General features: G+C 41.5%; 1 pseudogene; it reads right to left on the bottom strand.

Moving 5' to 3' along the window:
• Window positions 1–2,073: 2,073 nt before the first annotated feature.
• On the bottom strand, window positions 2,074–21,744 carry LOC122932343 (annotated as a pseudogene).
• Window positions 21,745–23,388: the final 1,644 nt, after the last annotated feature.

Below are 23,388 nucleotides of genomic sequence, written 5' to 3'. Positions count from 1 at the left end.
TATATATATATATATATATATACAGTATACTGCCCTCTGTAGTATATATACAGTATACTGTCCTCTATAGTATATATATATATATATATATATTTACAGTATACTGTCCTCTGTAGTATATATACAGTATACTGTCCTCTGTAGTATATATACAATATACAGTCCTCTGTAGTATATATGCAGTATACTGTCCTCTGTAGTGTATATATACAGTAAACTGTCCTCTGTAGTATATATACAGTTTACTGCCCTCTGTAGTATATATACAGTATACTGTCCTCTATAATATATATATATATATATATATACAGTATACTGCCCTCTGTAGTATATATATATATATATACAGTATACTGTCCTCTATAATATATATATACAGTATACTGCCCTCTGTAGTATATATACAGTATACTGTCCTCTATAGTATATATATATATATATTTACAGTATACTGTCCTTTGTATGATATATACAGTATACTGTCCTCTGAAGAATATATATACAGTATACTGTCCTCTGTAGTATATATATATATATATATTTATATATACAGTATACTGTTCTCTGTAGTGTATATATACAGTATACTGTCCTCTGTAGTGTATATATACAGTATACTGTCCTCTGTAGTATATATATATATATATATATATATATAATATGAAAATCTACCGGCAGCACCACTAGTGAAACAAAAAGCGGGTGCAGAGTCCGAGCACGGTAACTGGAGCTTACCCACTAGTAGACAATGGAAAAAAAATCGGACAGCACCCCAGACGGTTTCTTCAGTAAAGCAAGTGTCTTTAATCACCCATGTGGTGGCAGCAAAAAAGCAACGTTTCGGCTCTACATGAGCCTTTCTCAAGGCCATTTTCCATTATATATATATATATATATACAGTATACTGTCCTCTGTAGTATATATATATATATATATTTATATATACAGTATACTGTCCTCTGTAGTGTATATATACAGTATACTGTCCTCTGTAGTGTATATATACAGTATACTGTCCTCTGTAGTATATATATATATATATATATATACAGTATACTGTCCTCTGTAGTATGTAGTGTAGTGTTTTTTTCGTGTTCCTTAACCTTTTATTCCCATACGTTATGTACCTCAAACAATGAGATTTTAGGATGCTTTTAAAAATATCCCATTTTGTGGCTGTATTTTGATTTTTGAGGACTTTGTCCCAGTTAGTTTGGCCTATGGCCTCTCTTAGTTGGCTAAATTTGGCTTTTTTGAAGTTTGGTATTTTTGTTCCTCCCTGTAGAAACGCTCTTTTGAATGATAATTGGAAGGTTATTACTTTGTGGTCACTATTTTCCAGGTGTCCCCCAACCTGCATGTCTGTTGTTCTGTCAGGCCTATTGGTTAATACTAAGTCCAGTATGGCCGTCCCTCTAGTCGGGTCCTGAACCAGTTGGGAGAGGTAATTGTCTTTGGTTATTGCCAAGAACCTGTTTCCTTTATGAGATGTACAGCTTTCAGTTTCCCAGTCTATATCTGCGGAGTTCCCCCATAATAACCACCTCATTATGATTTGCCGCCTCGTCTATCTCGTTTAGTAGTAGATTTTCTGTGGACTCTGGTATATTAGGTGGTTTATAATAAACTCCTATTAGTAATTTATTATAGTTTTTGCCTCCATGTATCTCTACCCACACTGACTCCACATGTTCATGTCCCTCACTTATATCTTCTCGGACTGCGGGCTTTAGACAGGACTTTACATAAAGGCAGACCCCCTCTCCGGTTTTAGAGATCCTTTCTAAACAGACAGATAGATATCTGATGATAGATAGATAGATAGATAGATAGATAGATAGATGTGATTGTATTGTACCTGTGTTGTGTATTAGTTATTTATTGTCTTAGAACCAATGTGTATTTTGAAGTTTTCTGAAAAATCAAATCGCTGCACTACACATTTCTACCACTAGATGGTGCTGAAGAACATTGTTCTACCCCAGCTTACCAGCACACCCAGTGGGCAGGCACGGTATTGTACATCATAGTTTAAGAGACAGAATCCCTCTATTAAATATCTGCTACAAATGACTAAAGTGACTTTATTTTGTAACCGTATTAATTACAGATATGTGTTGTGTTTTCATCAGTATTCTCTTCTTGATCAAGTTTTTAAAAGTCCTTCTGATTTCCTTAGTCCTAAGACAGTAGATAATGGGGTTCGCCATATGTGGTACGAAGGTGTAGAGACAAAGGATGAGCACATTAATATCTTCATTGAGGATGAGTTTGAACCTGATTGGCCACATACACAAATATTCTTGGGAAAAAATACAAGCCAATCACACACAAATGAGTGGCGCAGGTATAAAATGCCCTCCTCCGACTGTCAGACTGGGTCTGAGAGATGATGACCCTGATGATGACTCCATAGGAGAAAAGGATGAACGCCAATGGTAGTAGAAGGACAAACATGGCAATCCCGAATATCAGATGTTTGATGACCCTTGACGTCTTTGCAAGCCAAGGACAGGACCCCAGTGTTGGTGCAGAAGCAGCTTCGGATTTTATTTTGTCCACAGAGAGGAATATTGGAGTCCAGAAGGGCAATGACCAAGCCGATGATAGCAGTGAACAACCAAAAGAAGCAGCAGAGGAGGATGGTTCTTCGGTTGGTGATTATTGAGGGATATCTCAGAGGCTTGCAGATGGCAACATAGCGGTCCACAGCCATCAATAAGAGGATGTATGAATCCAAGCTTCCCAGGAAATGAGCACAAAACACTTGGAACATACATCCGGCAAATGAGATGGATCCATCATGCAAACCAATATTTGGCAATGATCTTTGGCAAAGTGATGGTGTCAAACAGCAGATCGGAAATGGCCAAGTTTAAGATGACCAATGTACATGGGTTGGTAGAGCCACCGATTAGAAATAATCAATACTATGACAGTGCCATTGGAGAAGAGGGATATGAGGTAGATCAGAAATAGTGCAATGGAGACTGGAATGTGGAACCTCTCTGCAATTCCCGGGAACCCAAGGAGAATGAATCCAGTGTGATTAGCCATGGATCGGTGGAAATCCAGTGAGAATCCTGAAATGTGCAGAAAATATTAGGTTACAGCCACCTTTCCAGCAAACATTTGCTCTCCCACCATGCCTCAGGAGGGAACAGTTTTCACCCTTTCCTGTGTCCAGTATCTCCCTCTGTTTTATACTCACTTTGCCAAATTTTTATGCTCTATGTCTGTCACACAATTTTGCCTTAGTTGGTTTAGGGGTTAATGATAGGATCTCGGGGCTTGGTGGTAAATATCTAGTATTTCTGGAGGTCTATGATGATGTACGGGAACATTGATATTCAATAGCCAAGGTTATCTAAGATAGTTATGGGTCCTGGAGGTCTTGAGTGAGTTAGGCATTAATAATTAGCATCTCTGGTGGTCTAGGGTGATGAAGGGGAGCATTGATATTCATTTGCCATTGTGATCTAAGATGGCTATGCATTGATATCTAATATACCTGGAGGTCTCAAGTGACTTAGGGGTTAATAATTAGTATCTGTAGTGGTCTAAGGTGATGAAGGGGAAAACTGATATTCATTTGCCATGGTGATCTAAAATGGCTCAGTGTTAAATTATATCTAATATACCTGGAGGTCTTGGAAGGTGTTGGGATTATTACTTAGTATTCTAATGGTCTAGGGTAATGATGGCGAAACTTTTAGAGGTCGAGTGACCAAACTGCAACCCAAAACCCACTTATTTATCGCAAAGTGCAAACTTGGTAATTTAACCTGAATACTACAGTCCAATATACTATATCTTCCATGTACTTCATAATTTAGTCTACATTCAGTGCGCTGCCTGTGCTGTTATTAGTGCCCCCTGGGCTGATAAATGGAAGGAAGAGTCTAAGGCATATTGGTCTGCCATAGACTTTTTCCAAGGTGCGGGTGCCCAGAGAGGGCTCTGAGTGCCGCCTCTAGCACCCGTGCCATAGGTTCGCCACCACTGGTCTAGGGTGAGGCAGAGGAACATTGATATTTATTATCCATGGGGGTCTAGGATGGCTATGCATTTATATCTAATATACCTGGAGGTCTCAAGTGACTTAGAGGTTAATAATTAGTATCTCAGGTGGTCTAGGGTGATGAAGGGGAACACTGATATTCATTTGCCATTATATCTAATATACCTGGAGGTCTTGAGTTGCTTACTGGGTTAAAATGTAGGCCCCAATTAATCCTGATAGGGCTTGTGCTGCCATAGAACGACAAGGCACAGGCCTTGTTATAAATTACATGCCTCCTCCGGTTTTCCGTGCGCCAAACTGAAATCTATGGCAGCTCGGAGCAAACTGAAATCTAGGGCAGCTTTTTTCATAATCCTGGTAAGGTGCTTGCCACTTTATTACACCAAAAATACACATGGCGAATGATAAATTTCCCCTTAGTATCTCTGGTGGTCTAGGACAGGGCCAGATTGAGGATGTTGGAGGCACCTGGGACATAAAAACTTGGGGGGGGGGGGGACCACCATAATTTTAACGAGAAGGCTACGATCTTTAGGGCCACATGGTTTTGCAGACATAAATGTGATATTACCTGTAAAAGTGTGCGGCCAGTTACCCATCTAATTGAAAACCCAAACCATTTAGCTTTTCTTCCACCGCTACACAGGACTGTACTGGTAGAAATTAGCTGCTGAAGAGGTTATCCCATGGAAACAGCTGGTAAATTTCAGTTCAGAAGGGGAATCCAGCTACTGGGACCCCCACAATCCCAATAACAAGGGTCACCTGTGTCCCCTCTCTGTAGAGGTTGCAGCTATCTGACTTCGAAGCACATGTGATAGAGGGAACATGTTTGGATAGGGAGTGACCTGTATATCCCGTGGTGCTCTCCAGACCCTGGGAGTGACCTTACCTGTGTCATACAAGAGCCAATACGCCCCATGCTCTAAGGCAGTGTTGTCTCTGTAATCAGTACAACGCCATCATGTGCCTGACCTGTATTATATCCAACATCTTACAAATGGGTCCCCCGATGAAGCGCTGTTTGATTTTTAGAAGTTATGCCAAAGATTTTCCTGATTTTCTGTAGTCACCACTAGGGGGAGCTCACTGCCATTGCCCTTCATAGTAAATCTGTATGCAGTGAGCTCCCACTAGTGGCGGCAGAAAGAAAAAATATTTTGCTTCTCTCTTGACCTGCTAAAACGGAGGCTTTTAGGTGCTAGGAACCCCTCTAGGCTTTTCCCACCTATGGATCAGAGAAGCTTCTAGTTAGGGTTACCATTGAAGATTAGTGTCCATCAGAGACAGCAGTGACAAGAAGAGTACATTGGATTAGTCGTCTTACCTCTACTTCTCGCTTGGCATGGCCGTCACTGGAGAACATGTGCACTTCAGGAAGGGACTGGAACTTGCTCCACCCATGGCTGAGCAGAAGGACCATAAAGTATAGCTGTAGGACATAATAAAGGTACACACATCATAGCTCCTGTGTGTCCACCACATTGCGAAATCCAGCAGTTGACGTCAGTATATAGCGCTGTATTTCTTCACGTGACATCTCGCCTTCCGTGATTGCTCTGCTATTAAGTCACATACATGTCCCTCTCACAGTCCCCAGCACCAGATTTACACTCTTCAGTCATCACTTCCTCCTAGTTACTTCCCCATCGGAGCCATGTCAGATTAATTTACACACCGAAAAATGGAAACATGATACAGCCACAAAGTCAGGCCTGGCCCGCACAATACTATTATAATAAAGTTTATATCAGTGGAAATCTCTGGATATATACACTTATCAGAGCCAAATCTCCCTATCTTGGGGTTTTATTTTTTATTACTGCCATACTGTACAAACATTAGACAGTGCTTAAATAACACTGTTATACAGTGCATAGATGATATTGCCATACAATGCCTAGCGTGACAAAATATCATAATGATCAAATAATAGTAGCATTCAGTGCCAAAGTCAAACCCACATATAGTGCTCCAATGGAATCTCTATGTAGTACATTGCACAAATAATACCGCTTCAGTGCCAAAATAATATTGCTATACAGTGGCCAAATAATAAAAAATACAGTGATCAAATAATACTAGTATGCAGTGCCCATATAGTGCTCAAGTGATATTTCCATACAGTACTTATATAAAACCTCCATACATTCGACAATTAATACTGCTACAGCGCACACACAAATTGTACTGCTATACAATGGCCAAATAAATAAATAAAATACTGTGATCAATTAATAGAAGCATACAGTGCCAAAGTTGTGTCACCATATCATTCTCAAATTATATTTCAGTGGCCAAATAATACTGCTATATTTTGCCCAAATTATACAAATAGTGACCAAATAATAGTAGCATATCCACATATATTGCTCAAGTGATGTCTGCAAACAGTACTCAAGTAGAACCACTAAACATTGTATTAATAATACAGCTACCGTGCAAAATAATGCTGCTATATAATGCCCAAATAATAAAAAATACAGTTATCAAATAATACTAGCGTACAGCGCCAAAATTGTGTCTCCATATAGTTCTTAAACAATATTTCCATACAGTACTCAAATAAAGACTTAAACCTTGCACTATTAATACCGCTACTGTGTGGCCAGGTAATAAAAAATACAGTGGTCAAATAACTAGCATACAATGCCAAATGAATGTCCCTATATAGTTCTCAAATGATGCTTCCATATAGTAGTCAAATAAAACCACCAAACATTGCACAAATAATACTGCTACAGTGTAAAAAATAATACTGCTATACGATGCCCAAGTAATCAATAAATACTGGTATACAATACCAAGTTCATGTCCCCATACAGTATACAAAACACCCAAGCACTGCAAATTCATACCGCGGGTTACCACTGTAACGGGGGGGAATATCTGATATCTAATCCACTGGTCCTGGCTGTTAAGCTCCTTAGATGCCATAATCAATAGTGACTGCTGCACCTAAGGATCTTGACGGAGCTACGGGGTTCCCTCTGTCACCCTCCTGCCAATCACAGAGTGCCAATGGGATTCCACAGGAACTGAGGGTCTGAAATCCCAAGATATACTGTAGTGTGTGGCATCAACGTACTTGTACCAACCCATAAAAAAATTACAAGAAATAGCAGCACAATTGCGAAAAGTCAAAAAGTCACCCCTGGGCCAATATCACCCATCTGGCCCCTAAATTCTGCCCAGGTACAAGTGCGAGTCCACTCTGATACTATCCTCGGCCAGTCTGGATGCCAGGAGCGCTGTTGGCACAAGGCTGACCTTTGACACTTTATTGCTCAGTAAATTCTATTTTAATTAGTCAATGTAGGTTAATCATTCACCAGCCTTTGGCTTTATGGCCGCGCCGTAGTGCGGCGGAGGACTGATTTCGGTTTTATGGGCTCACTATATTGTTATAATAGATTTAGTCAGTAAACAGATGAAATTTAATGACCGTGACGGGAGAATTCACAACAATTTCATTTATTAAAACTAAAATGACTCCCCCTTCAGAGTCTTAGTCAGGTTCTCACTGTCCAGCTCTGACGTGTCTGCTCTCAAGTCACTCGGCAGCCATTATGGAAGCCATGGAGAATGATTTTGGGTCAGTCATCCAGCCAGCAAGCACACGGCACAGTGCACTCCAGCTCCTACTATTCTAGATTCAGCTCTGGGGCGGCTCCTTCTGACACTGGTCATAGGGGTAGTTCTAACTGACACTGTCTTTAGAGATATTTCTAGCTGGCAATTCTTAAAGATGTAGTTCTAGCTGGCATTGTATAAAGGGGTAACTAGTTGGCACTTTTTATATGGGTAATTCAAGCTGCCATTGAAAAAAGAGATACCGCTTATAGGGGAAGTTCTCGCTGGCACTCTTTAAAGGACTAACTTTAGCTACCACTGTTTACAGGGGTATTCCTAGCTGGCTCTGTCCTTATGGGTATTCCTAGCTGGCTCTGTCCTTATGGGTATTCCTAGCTGGCTCTGTCCTTATGGGTATTCCTAGCTGGCACTGTCCTTATGGGTATTCCTATCTGGCACTGTTTATAGAGGTAGTTCTAGCTGGCTCTGTCCTTATGGGTAGTCCTAGCTGGCACTGTTTATAGAGGTAGTTCTAGTAGGCACTGTTTATAGATGTAGTTTTAGCCGGCACTGTTTATAGAGGTAGTTCTATCTGTCTCTGTTTATAAGGGTAGTTCTAGCTGGCACTGTTTATAGAGGTAGTTCTAGCTGGCACTGTTTATAAAGGTAGTTCTAGCTGGCACTGTTTATAAGGGTAGTTCTAGCTGGCACTGTTTATAAGGGTAGTTCTAGCTGACACTGTTTATAGAGGTAGTTCTAGCTGGCACTGTTTATAGAGGTAGTTCTAGCTGGCACTGTTTATAGAGGTAGTTCTAGCTGGCACTGTTTATAGAGGTAGTTCTAGCTGGCACTGTTTATAAGGGTAGTTCTAGCTGGCACTGTTTATAAGGGTAGTTCTAGCTGGCACGGTTTATAGAGGTAGTTCTAGCTGGCACTGTTTATAAAGGTACTTCTAGCTGGCACTGTTTATAAGGGTAGCTCTAGCTGGCACTGTTTATAGAGGTAGTTCTAGCTGGCACTGTTTATAGAGGTAGTTCTAGCTGGCACTGTTTATAAGGGTAGTTCTAGCTGGCACTGTTTATAAGGGTAGTTCTAGCTGGCACTGTTTATAAGGGTAGTTCTAGCTGGCACTGTTTATAAGGGTAGTTCTAGCTGGCACTGTTTATAAGGGTAGTTCTAGCTGGCACTGTTTATAGAGGTAGTTCTAGCTGGCTCTGTTTATAAGGGTAGTTCTAGCTGGCACTGTTTATAGAGGTAGTTCTAGCTGGCACTGTTTATAAAGGTACTTCTAGCTGGCACTGTTTATAGAGGTAGTTCTAGCTGGCACTGTTTATAGAGGTAGTTCTAGCTGGCACTGTTTATAGAGGTAGTTCTAGCTGGCACTGTTTATAAGGGTAGTTCTAGCTGGCACTGTTTATAAGGGTAGTTCTAGTAGGCACTGTTTATAGATGTAGTTTTAGCCGGCACTGTTTATAGAGGTAGTTCTATCTGTCTCTGTTTATAAGGGTAGTTCTAGCTGGCACTGTTTATAGAGGTAGTTCTAGCTGGCACTGTTTATAAAGGTAGTTCTAGCTGGCACTGTTTATAAGGGTAGTTCTAGCTGGCACTGTTTATAAGGGTAGTTCTAGCTGGCACTGTTTATAGAGGTAGTTCTAGTTGGCACTGTTTATAAGGGTAGTTCTAGCTGGCACTGTTTATAGAGGTAGTTCTAGCTGGCACTGTTTATAGAGGTAGTTCTAGCTGGCACTGTTTATAGAGGTAGTTCTAGCTGGCACTGTTTATAGAGGTAGTTCTAGCTGGCACTGTTTATAAGGGTAGTTCTAGCTGGCACTGTTTATAAGGGTAGTTCTAGCTGGCACGGTTTATAGAGGTAGTTCTAGCTGGCACTGTTTATAGAGGTAGTTCTAGCTGGCACTGTTTATAAGGGTAGTTCTAGCTGGCACTGTTTATAAGGGTAGTTCTAGCTGGCACTGTTTATAAGGGTAGTTCTAGCTGGCACTGTTTATAAGGGTAGTTCTAGCTGGCACTGTTTATAAGGGTAGTTCTAGCTGGCACTGTTTATAGAGGTAGTTCTAGCTGGCTCTGTTTATAAGGGTAGTTCTAGCTGGCACTGTTTATAGAGGTAGTTCTAGCTGGCACTGTTTATAAAGGTACTTCTAGCTGGCACTGTTTATAGAGGTAGTTCTAGCTGGCACTGTTTATAGAGGTAGTTCTAGCTGGCACTGTTTATAGAGGTAGTTCTAGCTGGCACTGTTTATAAGGGTAGTTCTAGCTGGCACTGTTTATAAGGGTAGTTCTAGCTGGCACTGTTTATAAAGGTAGTTCTAGCTGGCACTGTTTATAGAGGTAGTTCTATCTGGCACTGTTTATAAAGGTACTTCTAGCTGGCACTGTTTATAAGGGTAGTTCTAGCTGGCACTGTTTATAGAGGTAGTTCTAGCTGGCACTGTTTATAGAGGTAGTTCTAGCTGGCACTGTTTATAAGGGTAGTTCTAGCTGGCACTGTTTATAAGGGTAGTTCTAGCTGGCACTGTTTATAAGGGTAGTTCTAGCTGGCACTGTTTATAGAGGTAGTTCTAGCTGGTACTGTTTATATGAGTAGTTTTAGCTTCTACTGTTTATAGGGATATCTGTAGCTGGTACTTTTTATACAAGCACTTCTAGCTGCTTCTGTCTTTAGCAGTAATTCTAGCTGGCACTGTTTAAAAGGGTAAAGTTTTCTGGAACTGTTTATAGGGGTAGCTCTAGCCGGCTCTGTGTTTAGGGATATTTTTAGATGGCATTGCTTAAAGATGTAGTTCTAGCTGGCATTGTTTAAAGGGGTAATTAGTTGGCACTGTTTATAGGGTTAGTTCTACCTTTTACTGTTTATAGGGGCAATTCTAGTTGCCACTTGTTAGAGATAATGCTATTAGATACTGCTTATATGGGAAGTTCTAGCTGGCACTCTTTAAAAGGCTGACCTTAGCTACCACTTTTTATAGGAGTATTTCTAGCTAGCTCTGTCCTTAGGAGTATTCCTAGCTGGCACACATGGATAGCTCTATTTGGCACTGTTTATAGGGGTAGTTCTACCTGGTACTCTTTATAGGGATAGTTCTAGCTGGCGCAGTTTATAGGGGTAGTTCTACCTGGCACTGTGTATAGTGGTAGTTCTAGCTGGCACTGTGTATAGTGGTAGTTCTAGCTGGCACTGTGTATAGTGGTAGTTTTAGCTGGCACTGTTTATAGGGATAATTCTATCTGGCACTGTTTATATGAGTAGTTTTAGCTTCTACTGTTTATAGGATGTCTGTAGCTGGTACTTTTTTATACGGGCACTTCTAGCTGCTTTTGTCTTTAGCAGTATTTCTAGCTGGCACTGTTTAAAGGGGTAGTTTGAGATGGCACTCTTTAAAAGGGTAAGGTTTTCTGGAACTGTTTATAGGGGTAGCTCTATCTTGTACCATTTATAGGGTTAATTCTAGCCGGATCTGTCTTTAGGGATATTTCTAGCTGGCACTGCTTAAAGGGGTTCTGCAGTTTGTTTAAACTGATGATCTATCCTCTGGATAGATTTATCAGCATCTGATCGGTGGGGGTCCTGGGTGTCAGCTGTTTGAGAAGGCAGTGGCGCTCCAGGAGCGCCGCAGCCTTCTCACTGTTTACCGCAGGCCCAGTGAGGTCACGACTAGTATCAACTGGCATGAGCGCGGCTAAGCTTCATTCAAGCGAACAGAGCTTAGCCGCGCCCAGGCCAGTTGATACCCCCGCCGATCATATGCTGATGATCTATCCAGAGGATAGATCATCAGTTTAAACAAACTGCAGAACCCCTTTAAAGATGTAGTTCTAGCTGACATTTGTTTAAAGGGGTAACTAGTTGGCACTGTTTATAGGGTTATTTCTACCTTTCACAGTTTATAGGGGTAATTCTAGCTGCCACTGGTTAAAGAGATAATGCTATTAGATACTGTTTAATGGGGAAAGCTCTAGTTAGCTCTGTCCTTGGGGGTAGCTGGCACACTTCATATGGATAACTCTAGTTGGCATTGTTTATATGGATAGTTCTAGTTGACACTGTTTATGGGTAGCTGTAGGTGGCACTGTTTATAGGGGCAGTTCTATCTGGCACTGTTTATAGGAATAGTTCTAGCTGGCACTGTTTATAGAGGAAGTTTTAGCCGGCACTGTTTATAGAGGTAGTTCTATCTTGCACTGTTTGTATTCGTAGCTCTAGCTGGCACTATTTATAGGGGTAGTTCTATCTTGCACTGTTTGTATTCGTAGCTCTAGCTGGCACTATTTATAGGGGTAGTTCTTTCTGGCACTATTTATAGGGGTAGTTCTTTCTGGCACTGTTTATAGGGGTAGTTCTAGCTGGCACTGTTTATAGGGGTAGTTCTAGCTGGCACTGTTAGTAGGGGGTAGCATTGGCACTATTTATAGAGGTGCCTTTAGCTTGGCACTCTTTATAGGGGTAGTTTTATCTGGCACTGTTTATAGGGGTAGTTCTTTCTGGCACTGTTTATAGGGGTAGTTCTAGCTGGCACTGTTTATAGGGGTAGTTCTAGCTGGCACTGTAAGTAGGGGGTAGCATTGGCACTATTTATAGAGGTGCCTTTAGCTTGGCACTCTTTATAGGGGTAGTTTTATCTGGCACTGTTTATACTGGTAGTTATAGCTGGCACTGGATATAGAGGTAGGTCTAGCCGGCACTGTTTATATTTGTAGTTCAAGCTGGCACTGTTAATAGTCTTAGCTCTGCTTGGCACTGTTTATAGGGGTAGTTCTATCTGGCACTGTTTATAGGGGTAGTTCTCTCTGGCACGGTTTATAGGTGTAGATCTAGTTGTCACTGTATATTCGTAGCTCTGCAGTGTCCCACATATGTGTGTAAAAGGGACACTTTAAACATCTGCCTATTTAGTTAATGTATTTGCAATGTATGGTATTTCTTATTTATCCGTCTGGCATTGTCATGACATCTATTCACCCCTAGGTGGTGCTGTCATTACTTAGACAGGACAGAAAGGAAGTAGTTAGTCAGTGTGTGAGAGTCAGAGAGAGAAGAAGGAAGTTAATGGAGGAGAGAAACAGGCTTTATCCACAATGTAGCTGCAATATCTTTCCTCCGGGACCTGATCAATCCTGGAGAGGACAAACTAAGAGTAGTTACAGCAACTTAGCACTGGACAGTAAGTCTACATCTAAACATAAAGCGAGCCTAGTGAAGGTGAGAGCTGAGTCTGGCCTATGGACTTCACAAGCACAAGTGACCAAGAGTAACTTTCCAAGTTCCTGGACACGACTGGATGATTAAAGGCCATAATTATCCTTATTCACTAGAAGCCTTCCGGGATATAGTGAATCTGAATACTTCCTGCAAATAATGTCTCAGAGAGTTTGCCTGCCGCGAGGGAGAAACGCCCTTATTGGTTAGCTCAAGATAAGTAGAAAACAGTATATTTAGTACCTGAGTGCTATAGAAAGTGGACTTAAAGTAGATCTAATTATTCTTTGCCTGTAAAGCTAAAGTACTAGAGAACTCCCTAACTGACAAATGCCAGACCTGTATTAAGGAATACCATTCCAACTAATATCTGGATTATTACCTTTGATGTGTAAACAAACTGTACCAACTGTCCTGAGACTATTGATTCAGTAAATGTTCAACTGTTTATTACAACTGACTGCTCCTCCTTTCTACTACTGTCAACATTTTCACCTAACGGTGCTGTCGTCACGAACACAGGGGCCCAGCCACCAAAGCACCTTAAAAAACTATACCATCAAGGGCACCTCAACTTCCATCTGGCCGGTGTTCCTGGCGATAGAGAGTGCCCCGGAGGATTTAGTGCTGCTGCACTGCTGGTCCAGGGAGGCTCTGCTAACCGTGAGTAAATGAACCACTACCCCCATTGGCCCACCGTAGCCTCACGTGTTGCCCCTGTGGCCTGGTCTTTACAGCTCCAGCTGGTACTGTTTATAGTCATAGCTTCAGTTGGCTTATTTATAATTGTACCTCTAGCTATTACTTTTTAAAGTGAAATTGTCTGCCACTGTTTATAAGGGGGGGGGGGGGCTCTAATTGGCACTATTTATAATCATATCTCAAGCTGTTACTGTTTTAAGGGTAACTATAGCTGGCACTTTTAATAGGCGTGGTTCTCACTTGCACTCTTTAAAGGCGTAACTACAACTTGCACTGTGCATAGGGGTAGTTTTAGCTGGCACTGTTTATAGGGGTAGTTCTAGCTGGCACTGTTTATAGGGGTAGTTCTAGCTGGCACTGTTTATAGGGGTAGTTCTAGCGGGCACTATTTATAGAGGTGCCTTTAGCTTGGCACTCTTTATAGGGGTAGTTCTATCTGGCACTGTTTATACTGGTAGTTATAGCTGCACTGGTTATATGATTAGTTCCAGCTTCTACTGTTTGTAGGGATATTTTTAGATGGTACTTTTTTATACAGGCAATTCAAGGTGCTTCTGTCTTTAGCAGTATTTCTAGCTGGCAGTGTTTAAAGAGGTAGTTTGAGATGGCACTCTTTAAAAAGGTAACTTTAGGTAACGACTGTTTATAGGTCTAGCTCTATCTGGTACCGTTTATGGGGGTAATTCTAGCTGGCACTGCTTAAAGATGTAGTTCTAGTTGGCACTGTTTATAGGGCTATTTCTACGGTTAAAGAGATAATGCCAGTAGATACTGCTTATATGGGTATTTCTAACTGGCAATATTTAAAGGACTAACTTTAGCTGGCACTGTTTATAGGGGATGTTCTAGCTGGCACAATTTATAAGAGTAGTTCTAACTGGCACTTTTTATACAGGTAGTTCTAGCTGGCACTGTTTATATTCATACCTCTAGCTGGCACTGTTTATAAGGGTAGTTCTAGCTGGCACTGTTTATAGGGGTATTCCTAGCTGGCACTGTTTATAGGGGTATTCCTAGCTGGCACTGCTTATACGGGTAGTTCTAGCTGGCGCTGTTTATATTCGTAGCTCTAGCTGGCACACTTGATAAGGGTAGTTCTAGCTGGCACTGTTTATAAGGGTAGTTCTGTCTGGAACTCTTTATAGGGGTAGTTTCAAGCTGGCACTGTTTATAGGGGTAGTTTCAAGCTGGCACTGTTTATAGTCTTAGCTCTATCTGGCACTTCTTATAGGAGTAGTTCTATCTGGCACTGTTTATAAGGGTAATTCTATCTGGCACTGTTTATAAGGGTAATTCTAGCTGGCACTGTTAAAAGGGGTATTTCTAGCTGGTACTGTTTAAAGGGTTAACTCGAGCTGGCACAATTTATAGGGGTAGTTCTAGCTGGCACTGTTTAAAGGGGTAATTTTAGCTGGCACTGTTTATAATCGTTGGTCTAGTTTGCACTGATTATACAGGGTGGGCCATTTATATGGATACACCTTAATAAAATGGGAATGGTTGGTGATATTAACTTCCTGTTTGTGGCACATTAGTATATGTGAGGGGGGAAACTTTTCAAGATGGGTGGTGACCATGGCGGCCATTTTGAAGTCGGACATTTTGAATCCAACTTTTGTTTTTTCAATAGGAAGAGGGCCATGTGACACATCAAACTTATTGGGAATTTCACAAGAAAAACAATGGTGTGCTTGGTTTTAATGTAACTTCATTCTTTCATGAGTTATTTACAAGTTTCTGACCACTTATAAAATGTGTTCAATGTGCAGCTTATTGTGTTGGATTCTCAATGCCACCCTCTTCTCCCACTCTTCACACACTGATAGCAACACCGCAGGGGAAATGCTAGCACAGGCTTCCAGTATCCGTAGTTTCAGGTGCTGCACATCTCGTATCTTCACAGCATATGCTGTGCAGCACCTGAAACTACGGAAAGCCTGTGCTAGCATTTCTCCTGCTTTGTTGCTATCAGTGTGTAAATAACTCATGAAAGAATAAAGTTACGTTAAAACCAAGCACACCATTGTTTTTATTGTGAAATTCCCAATAAGTTTGATGTGTCACATGACCCTCTTCCTATTGAAAAAACTAAAGTTGGATTCACAATGGCCGACTTCAAAATGGCCGCCATGGTCACCCACCATCTTGAAAAGTTTCCCCCCTCACATATACTAATGTGCCACAAACAGGAAGCTAATATCACCAACCATTGCCATTTTATTAAGGTGTATCCATATAAATGGCCCACCCTGTATTCATAGTTCTAGCTGGCATTGTTTATAGGAGTAGTTCTAACTGGCACTGTTTGGTAGTTTTAGATGGTAATTAGAGATGAGCGAATTTATTAAAAGTTTGATTCGGCTGATTCGCCGAATTTCACAAATAAATTCGCTTTGTGACTAATTACTTTGCCACGAAGCGCATTTTTGTTGTAACTAGCGGGTGCAATCACAGGGAGCTGCGATAGCGCCGGCCCCGTCATTGTACCCCTCAGATGCTGCGTTCATACATGATTGCGGCATCTGAGTGTAAAATTAACAATAATTTTTTTTTAATCAAACTTACTGCCTCCATTTGCTCGCGACGGGCCGGCCACCGCCATCTTGCTTGAAGATCTCGGCCGAAATCCGGTGCTGCGCGAGATTATGTCATCACGTAGGCTGGCGTGGTGACATATGACGTCCTCACGTCGGCGTGATGATGCAATCTCGCACCACACAGGATTTCGGCCGAGATCTTCAAGCAAGGTGGAGGTTGGCGGCCCGTCACGAGCAAATGGAGGAGGTAAGTTTGAATTTTTTAGTTTTTTATACTATTTCAGGTTAAATCGATTCGCTGACACGAAGCACAAGGAAATTCGGCTTGTAGGCGAATCGAATTTATCCTGAAATTTGGATTGATTTCCACTTCGTGGGATTTGATTCGCTCATCTCTACTGGTAATGTTCAAAGGATTAACTCTAGCTGCCACTTTTTATAAAGGTAAATATAGTTTGCAATGTTTAAATCGGTAGTTCTAGCGTTTACTGTTCATAGAGGTAATTTTAGCTTGCACTGTTAATGGGTTAACTCTAGCTGGTACTGTCTATAGGAGTAGTTCTTGCTTGCACTGTTAATGGGTTAACTCTAGCTGGTACTGTCTATAGGAGTAGTTCTTGCTTGCACTGTAATGGGTTAACTCTAGCTGGTACTGTCTATAGGAGTAGTTCTTGCTTGCACTGTTAATGGGTTAACTCTAGCTGGTACTGTCTATAGGAGTAGTTCTTGCTTGCACTGTAATGGGTTAACTCTAGCTGGTACTGTCTATAGGAGTAGTTCTTGCTTGCACTGTAATGGGTTAACTCTAGCTGGTACTGTCTATAGGAGTAGTTCTTGCTTGCACTGTAATGGGTTAACTCTAGCTGGTACTGTCTATAGGAGTAGTTCTTGCTTGCACTGTAATGGGTTAACTCTAGCTGGTACTGTCTATAGGAGTAGTTCTTGCTTGCACTGTTAATGGGTTGACTCTAGCTGGTACTGTCTATAGGAGTAGTTCTTGCTTGCACTGTTAATGGGTTAACTCTAGCTGGTACTGTCTATAGGAGTAGTTCTTGCTTGCACTGTAATGGGTTAACTCTAGCTGGTACTGTCTATAGGAGTAGTTCTTGCTTGCACTGTAATGGGTTAACTCTAGCTGGTACTGTCTATAGGAGTAGTTCTTGCTTGCACTGTAATGGGTTAACTCTAGCTGGTACTGTCTATAGGAGTAGTTCTTGCTTGCACTGTAATGGGTTAACTCTAGCTGGTACTGTCTATAGGAGTAGTTCTTGCTTGCACTGTTAATGGGTTAACTCTAGCTGGTACTGTCTATAGGAGTAGTTCTTGCTTGCACTGTAATGGGTTAACTCTAGCTGGTACTGTCTATAGGAGTAGTTCTTGCTTGCACTGTAATGGGTTAACTCTAGCTGGTACTGTCTATAGGAGTAGTTCTTGCTTGCACTGTAATGGGTTAACTCTAGCTGGTACTGTCTATAGGAGTAGTTCTTGCTTGCACTGTAATGGGTTAACTCTAGCTGGTACTGTCTATAGGAGTAGTTCTTGCTTGCACTGTTAATGGGTTAACTCTAGCTGGTACTGTCTATAGGAGTAGTTCTTGCTTGCACTGTTAATGGGTTAACTCTAGCTGGTACTGTCTATAGGAGTAGTTCTTGCTTGCACTGTAATGGGTTAACTCTAGCTGGTACTGTCTATAGGAGTAGTTCTTGCTTGCACTGTAATGGGTTAACTCTAGCTGGTACTGTCTATAGGAGTAGTTCTTGCTTGCACTGTAATGGGTTAACTCTAGCTGGTACTGTCTATAGGAGTAGTTTTTGCTTGCACTGTAATGGGTTAACTCTAGCTGGCACTTTTTACAAAGGGGAATATTGTTCACAGAGGTAACAAGAGGTAATTTTAGCTGGTACTGTGTACAGTGCCTTGCAACAGTATTCCCCCTTGACTTTTTTTTGTGTATTGTTACATTACAGCCTTAAGTTCAATGTTTTGTTATTCTGAATTTTAAGTTGGTTAAGTGAAAAATATATAAATAAAACTATTGTTTAGAAATAGAAAACAGAAAATTGGCACGTGCGGATGTATTCACCCCCTTTGTTAGGAAGTCCATAAAAAGCTCTGGTGCAACCAGTTACCTTCAGAAGTCATATAATTAGTGAAATTATGTCACTTGTGTGCCCTCTAAGTGTCACATGATCTGTCATTACATATACACACCTTTTTGAAAGCCCCCCGAGGCTGCAACACTTAAGCAAGAGGCATCACTAACCAAACACTGTCATGAAGACCAAGGAACTCTCCAAACAAGTAAGGGACAATGTTGTTGAGAAGTACAAGCCAGGGTTAGGTCATAAAAAAATATCCAAATCTTTGATGATCCCCAGGAGCACCATCAAATCTATCATAACCAAATGGAAAGAACATGGCACAACAGCAAACCTGCCAAGAGACGGCTGCCCACCAAAACTCACGGACCGGGCAAGGAGGGCATTAATCAGAGAGGCAGCACAGAGACCTAAGGTAACCCTGGAGGAGCTGCAGAGTTCCACAGCAGAGACTGGAGGATCTGTACATAGGACGGCAATAAGCCGTACACTCCATAGAGTTGAGCTTTATGGCAGAGCGGCCAGAAGAAAGCCATGACTTTCAGCTAAAAACAATAAGGCGCGTTGTGAGTTTGAGAAAAGGTCTGTGGGAGACTCTCAAAATGTATGGAGGAAGGTGCTCTGGTCTGATGAGATCAAAGAAAACGCTATGTCTGGAACAAACCCAACACGTCACATCACCCAAAGAACACCATCCCCACAGTGAGACATGGTGGTGGCAGCATCATACTGGGGGGATGGGACTGGGAAACTGGTCAGAGTTGAGGGAAAGATGGATGGTGCTAAATACAGGGATATTCTTGAGCAGAACCTGTCCCACTCTGTGCGTGATCTGAGGCCAGGACGGAGGTTCTGCTTCCAGCAGGACAATGACCCCAAACACACGGCTAAAGCAACACTTGAGTGGTTTAAGGGGAAACGTGTAAATGTGTTGGAATGGCCGAGTCACAGCCCAGATCTCAATCCAATAGAAAATCTGTGGTCAGACGTAAAGATTGCTGTTCACAAGCGCAAACATCCAACCTGAAGGAGCTGGAGCAGTTCTGCAAGGAGGAACGGGCAGAAATCCCAGCGGTCAGATGTGGCGACTGCTCATAGAGACTTATCCAAAGCGACTTGGAGCTGTGATTGCCGCAAAACGTGGCTCTACAAAGTATCGACTTTAGGGGGGTGAATAGTTATGCACATTGACTTTTTCAGTTATTTTGTCCTATTTGTTGTTTGCTTCACAATAAAAAATTTATTTATTTTTAAAAACATCTTCAAAGTTGCGGACATGTTCTGTAAATTAAAAGATGCAAATCCTCAAACAATCCATGATAATTCCAGGATGTGAGGCACCAAAACATGAAAAAAGTCAAGGGGGCGAATATTTTTGCAAGGCTCTGTATATGGGTAATTTTTTCCTGAAACTGTTTATTGGGGTATTTCAAGCTGGTACTGTTTATAGTGTTAATTCTAGCTGGTACTGTTTATAGGGGTAATTTTAGCTGCCACACTTTATAGGGGCAATTTTAGATTTCATTGTATATAGGGATAACTCTAGCTGGTACTTATTATAGAAGTAATTTTATCTGGTACTGTTTATAGGGGTAATTCTACTGAAACTGTTTATAGGGGAAATTCTAGCTGGTACTATTTATAGGAGTAATTTTTGCTGGTACTGTTTATAGTATAATATAATTTTAGCTTTCACGGTTTAAAGAGATAATTTTAGCTGGAAGTTTTTATAGGGGCAGTTTTAGACTTCACTGTTTATAGGGGTAACTCTAGCTGGTTCTATTTATAGGGGTAACTCTAGCTGGTCCTATTTATAGGGGTAACTTTAGCTTTAACTGTTTATAGGGGTATCTCTAGCTGGTACTTACTATAGAAATAATTCTATATGAAACTGTTTATAGGGGTAACTCTAGCTGGTACTATTTATAGAGGTAATTTAACTAGCACTGTTTATAGGGATAACTCTAACTGGTACAGTGTATAAGGGAGATTTTAGCTTTCCTTGTTTATAGGAGTAATTCTATCTGGTACTATTTATAGGGGTAATTCTATCTGGTACTATTTATAGGGGTAATTCTATCTGGTACTATTTATAGGAGTAATTCTATCTGGTACTATTTATAGGGGTAATTTTAGCTAAAACTGTTTATATGGAAAATCCTAGCTGAAACTAGGAGTAATTCTAGCTTGTACTGTTTATAGAGGTAGTTCTAGCTGGTACTGTTTATAGAGGTAGTTCTAGCTGGTACTGTTTATAGAAGTAATTCTAGCTGGCACTGTTTATAGGGGTAGTTCTAGCTGGCACTGTTTATAGAGGTAGTTCTAGCTGGTACTGTTTATAGAGGTAGTTCTAGCTGGCACCGTTTATAGGGGTAGTTCTAGCTGGTACTGTTTATAGGGGTAATTCTAGCTGGTACTGTTTATAGAGGTAGTTCTAGCTGGTACTGTTTATAGGGGTAATTCTAGCTGGCACTGTTTATAGAGGTAGTTCTAGCTGGCACCGTTTATAGAGGTAGTTCTAGCTGGTACTGTTTATAGAGGTAGTTCTAGCTGGCACCGTTTATAGGGGTAGTTCTAGCTGGTACTGTTTATAGGGGTAATTCTAGCTGGCACCGTTTATAGAGGTAGTTCTAGCTGGTACTGTTTATAGGGGTAATTCTAGCTGGCACCGTTTATAGAGGTAGTTCTAGCTGGTACTGTTTATAGGGGTAATTCTAGCTGGCACCGTTTATAGAGGTAGTTCTAGCTGGTACTGTTTATAGGGGTAATTCTAGCTGGCACCGTTTATAGAGGTAGTTCTAGCTGGCACCGTTTATAGGGGTAGTTCTAGCTGGCACCGTTTATAGGGGTAGTTCTAGCTGGCACCGTTTATAGGGGTAGTTCTAGCTGGCACCGTTTATAGGGGTAGTTCTAGCTGGCACCGTTTATAGGGGCAGTTCTAGCTTGTACTGTTTATAGGGGTAGTTCTAGCTGGTACTGTTCATAGAGGGAACACAGGGCAGCTGCAATGAATATCTACAACTGGTAATGTTTGAGGGAAACTCTGCCTACATGTCTGTCATAGAAAGTGTGCCTATTGAATATAAACTGAATGACACTTCCATACAGTTGTCCAAGTCTCGTGTACTGCCACACTGTAAAAATAATATACTGTACAGTGCCACACAATGCCTAAAAATACCACCACAGAGTGCCCAAGTACCTACTGCAATTACAGTGCTATCCATGGACCAAATGAGTCATGGTGGTCAGAGACCATCTGAGGGTCCCTCTACCGTAGGACAGCGGTCTATCGGATACTCCTGAGTACTACTAATTACTTCACAATATGTATACAGTATATACATTATGTAAAGTAACAATGTATCATCTGATATAATACAGCACCATCCTCACAGGGTAACCTGTAATCTCCACTTATCCTGCACCCGGATCACTGAATCTCGCATGTAATTAAGCGGCGAGCGCAGTGATGTGGACGCCCGTTGTTTAGTGATCGATGACGTCGCCACGATATTACCTGGAATCCGGATACACCCGACAAGTCGCCTGAAGCTCGCTGCCCGGAAACTTTCCATATTTACAGTGAGGTTATCGTGGACGCGGCACGCCTCATTTATACTGTAACCACATAATGTGTAATAATGTCACCGTTATTGATTTACCAACATTTCCTCCAGAGCAGCGAGCGGAAAAGATCATCCGAGCGCGGAAAATAACAAAACCCTCAAGTGATTTACTGTAGGTGATTATTACAGAAACAATAAGTAATGTGCCAAGAGTTTACGACACCAACCATGGGGTGTGCCACTGCTATGAGGCCGAGCAGGAGGGGGGCATTTAAGAAGGGGTATTTGCAGCAATGGAAAGTGGGGAAATTGCCCAAAGACTTGGTCTTCTTGGGGTTACTGAGGACTGTACCCAGGAAGATTATGCTTTACTGTTAGTTCTGGGACTTCAGCAGAATTCCAGACCACCAGGGACCTTCCAACTGACTTCTTCACTATCCTAGACCACCATGGATTTTATCCTAAAACGTTTTATTGCTATAACCACCAAAAACCAGGAGTGCACTGGCCATAGACCCTACTGGGAAATTTCCCAGTGAGCCGATGCGTAGGGGGCCGCCCGAGCCCTCCTCATGGCCACCGGGCGGGTACATAGTGACCTGGTGCTCCCAGCATTAATTAATGCTAGGAGCATCAGGTATTTATGCACCTGGCCCATGTTGCCCTGTCTTCTGTCCGTTTTGACTTACCTACAATATGGGGCCACTTTTTAGGTTTGCTTACAGGGCCAGTTAAATTTCCCAGTCCGCCCCTGCCAGAGAATGTACACTTAACCCCATAAATACCTTAGACCATAAAGTTTTACCATTAACCGCATCACAGCCTTTTATCATAGACTTTTTCACTTCCCTAGACCACTAGGGACTGTGCCATTAACTCTTTAAATTCCATAGCCCTCCATGGAATTGATCATTAATCCCTTCCAAGCCCAGAACCACCAGGAACATTATCATTAATCCCCTTAACTCCTCCAAAAATAAATAACTTTTTAAGTCACCCACTGATCCAGAAAACAGTGGATTTTACCATTAAGCCCTTCATTATCCTAGACAACCAAGAAATGTCCCATTAACCCCTGCACTGCCAAAGACTACATAGAACATTATCATAAATCCCTTCACTGCCCTAGACCACCAGTGAGTCTAGCATTAACTGTTTCACTGGCCTAGACTTTACCATATACCCCTTTACTGTCCTAGACCATCAGAGATATTACCATTAACACCTTCACAACCCTATAGCACCAGGAATTTCACCATTCGCCCTTTTACATTAACCCCTTGGTCCTGGACCATCATCAATAGCAGTTTCACTACATCCACTGCCCTTTATAACCAAGGAATATGCCTTTGACCACATCACTGTCCTAGACCACTCAATGCTCATTATTCAGATACTGCATGGTGGTTTTGAGTACTAAGTTGAAGTATTTGGGAATATATATATACACACAGTGGCATTCAAAAGTTTGGGCACCCCTGGTCTAAATTACTGTAACTGGCAACAAGTTGAAGATGAAATGATCTTCAAAATGTGTAAAGTTTGTATTTTAAGCAGAGACTATTTTTCATTTTCAAAATTACATTTTCAAAATTTCAAAAAAAGTAAAAGGGCCTGAAGCAAAGCTTTGGGCCCCCTGCAAGGTCAGTATCTAGTATCACTCGCCCATGG

This window comes from Bufo gargarizans, chromosome 3 (assembly GCF_014858855.1).
Source record: "Bufo gargarizans isolate SCDJY-AF-19 chromosome 3, ASM1485885v1, whole genome shotgun sequence".
Lineage (NCBI taxonomy): Eukaryota > Metazoa > Chordata > Amphibia > Anura > Bufonidae > Bufo > Bufo gargarizans.
The sequence above is the reverse complement of the archived record's forward strand: the minus strand, read 5'-3'. Positions and strand labels throughout refer to the sequence as shown.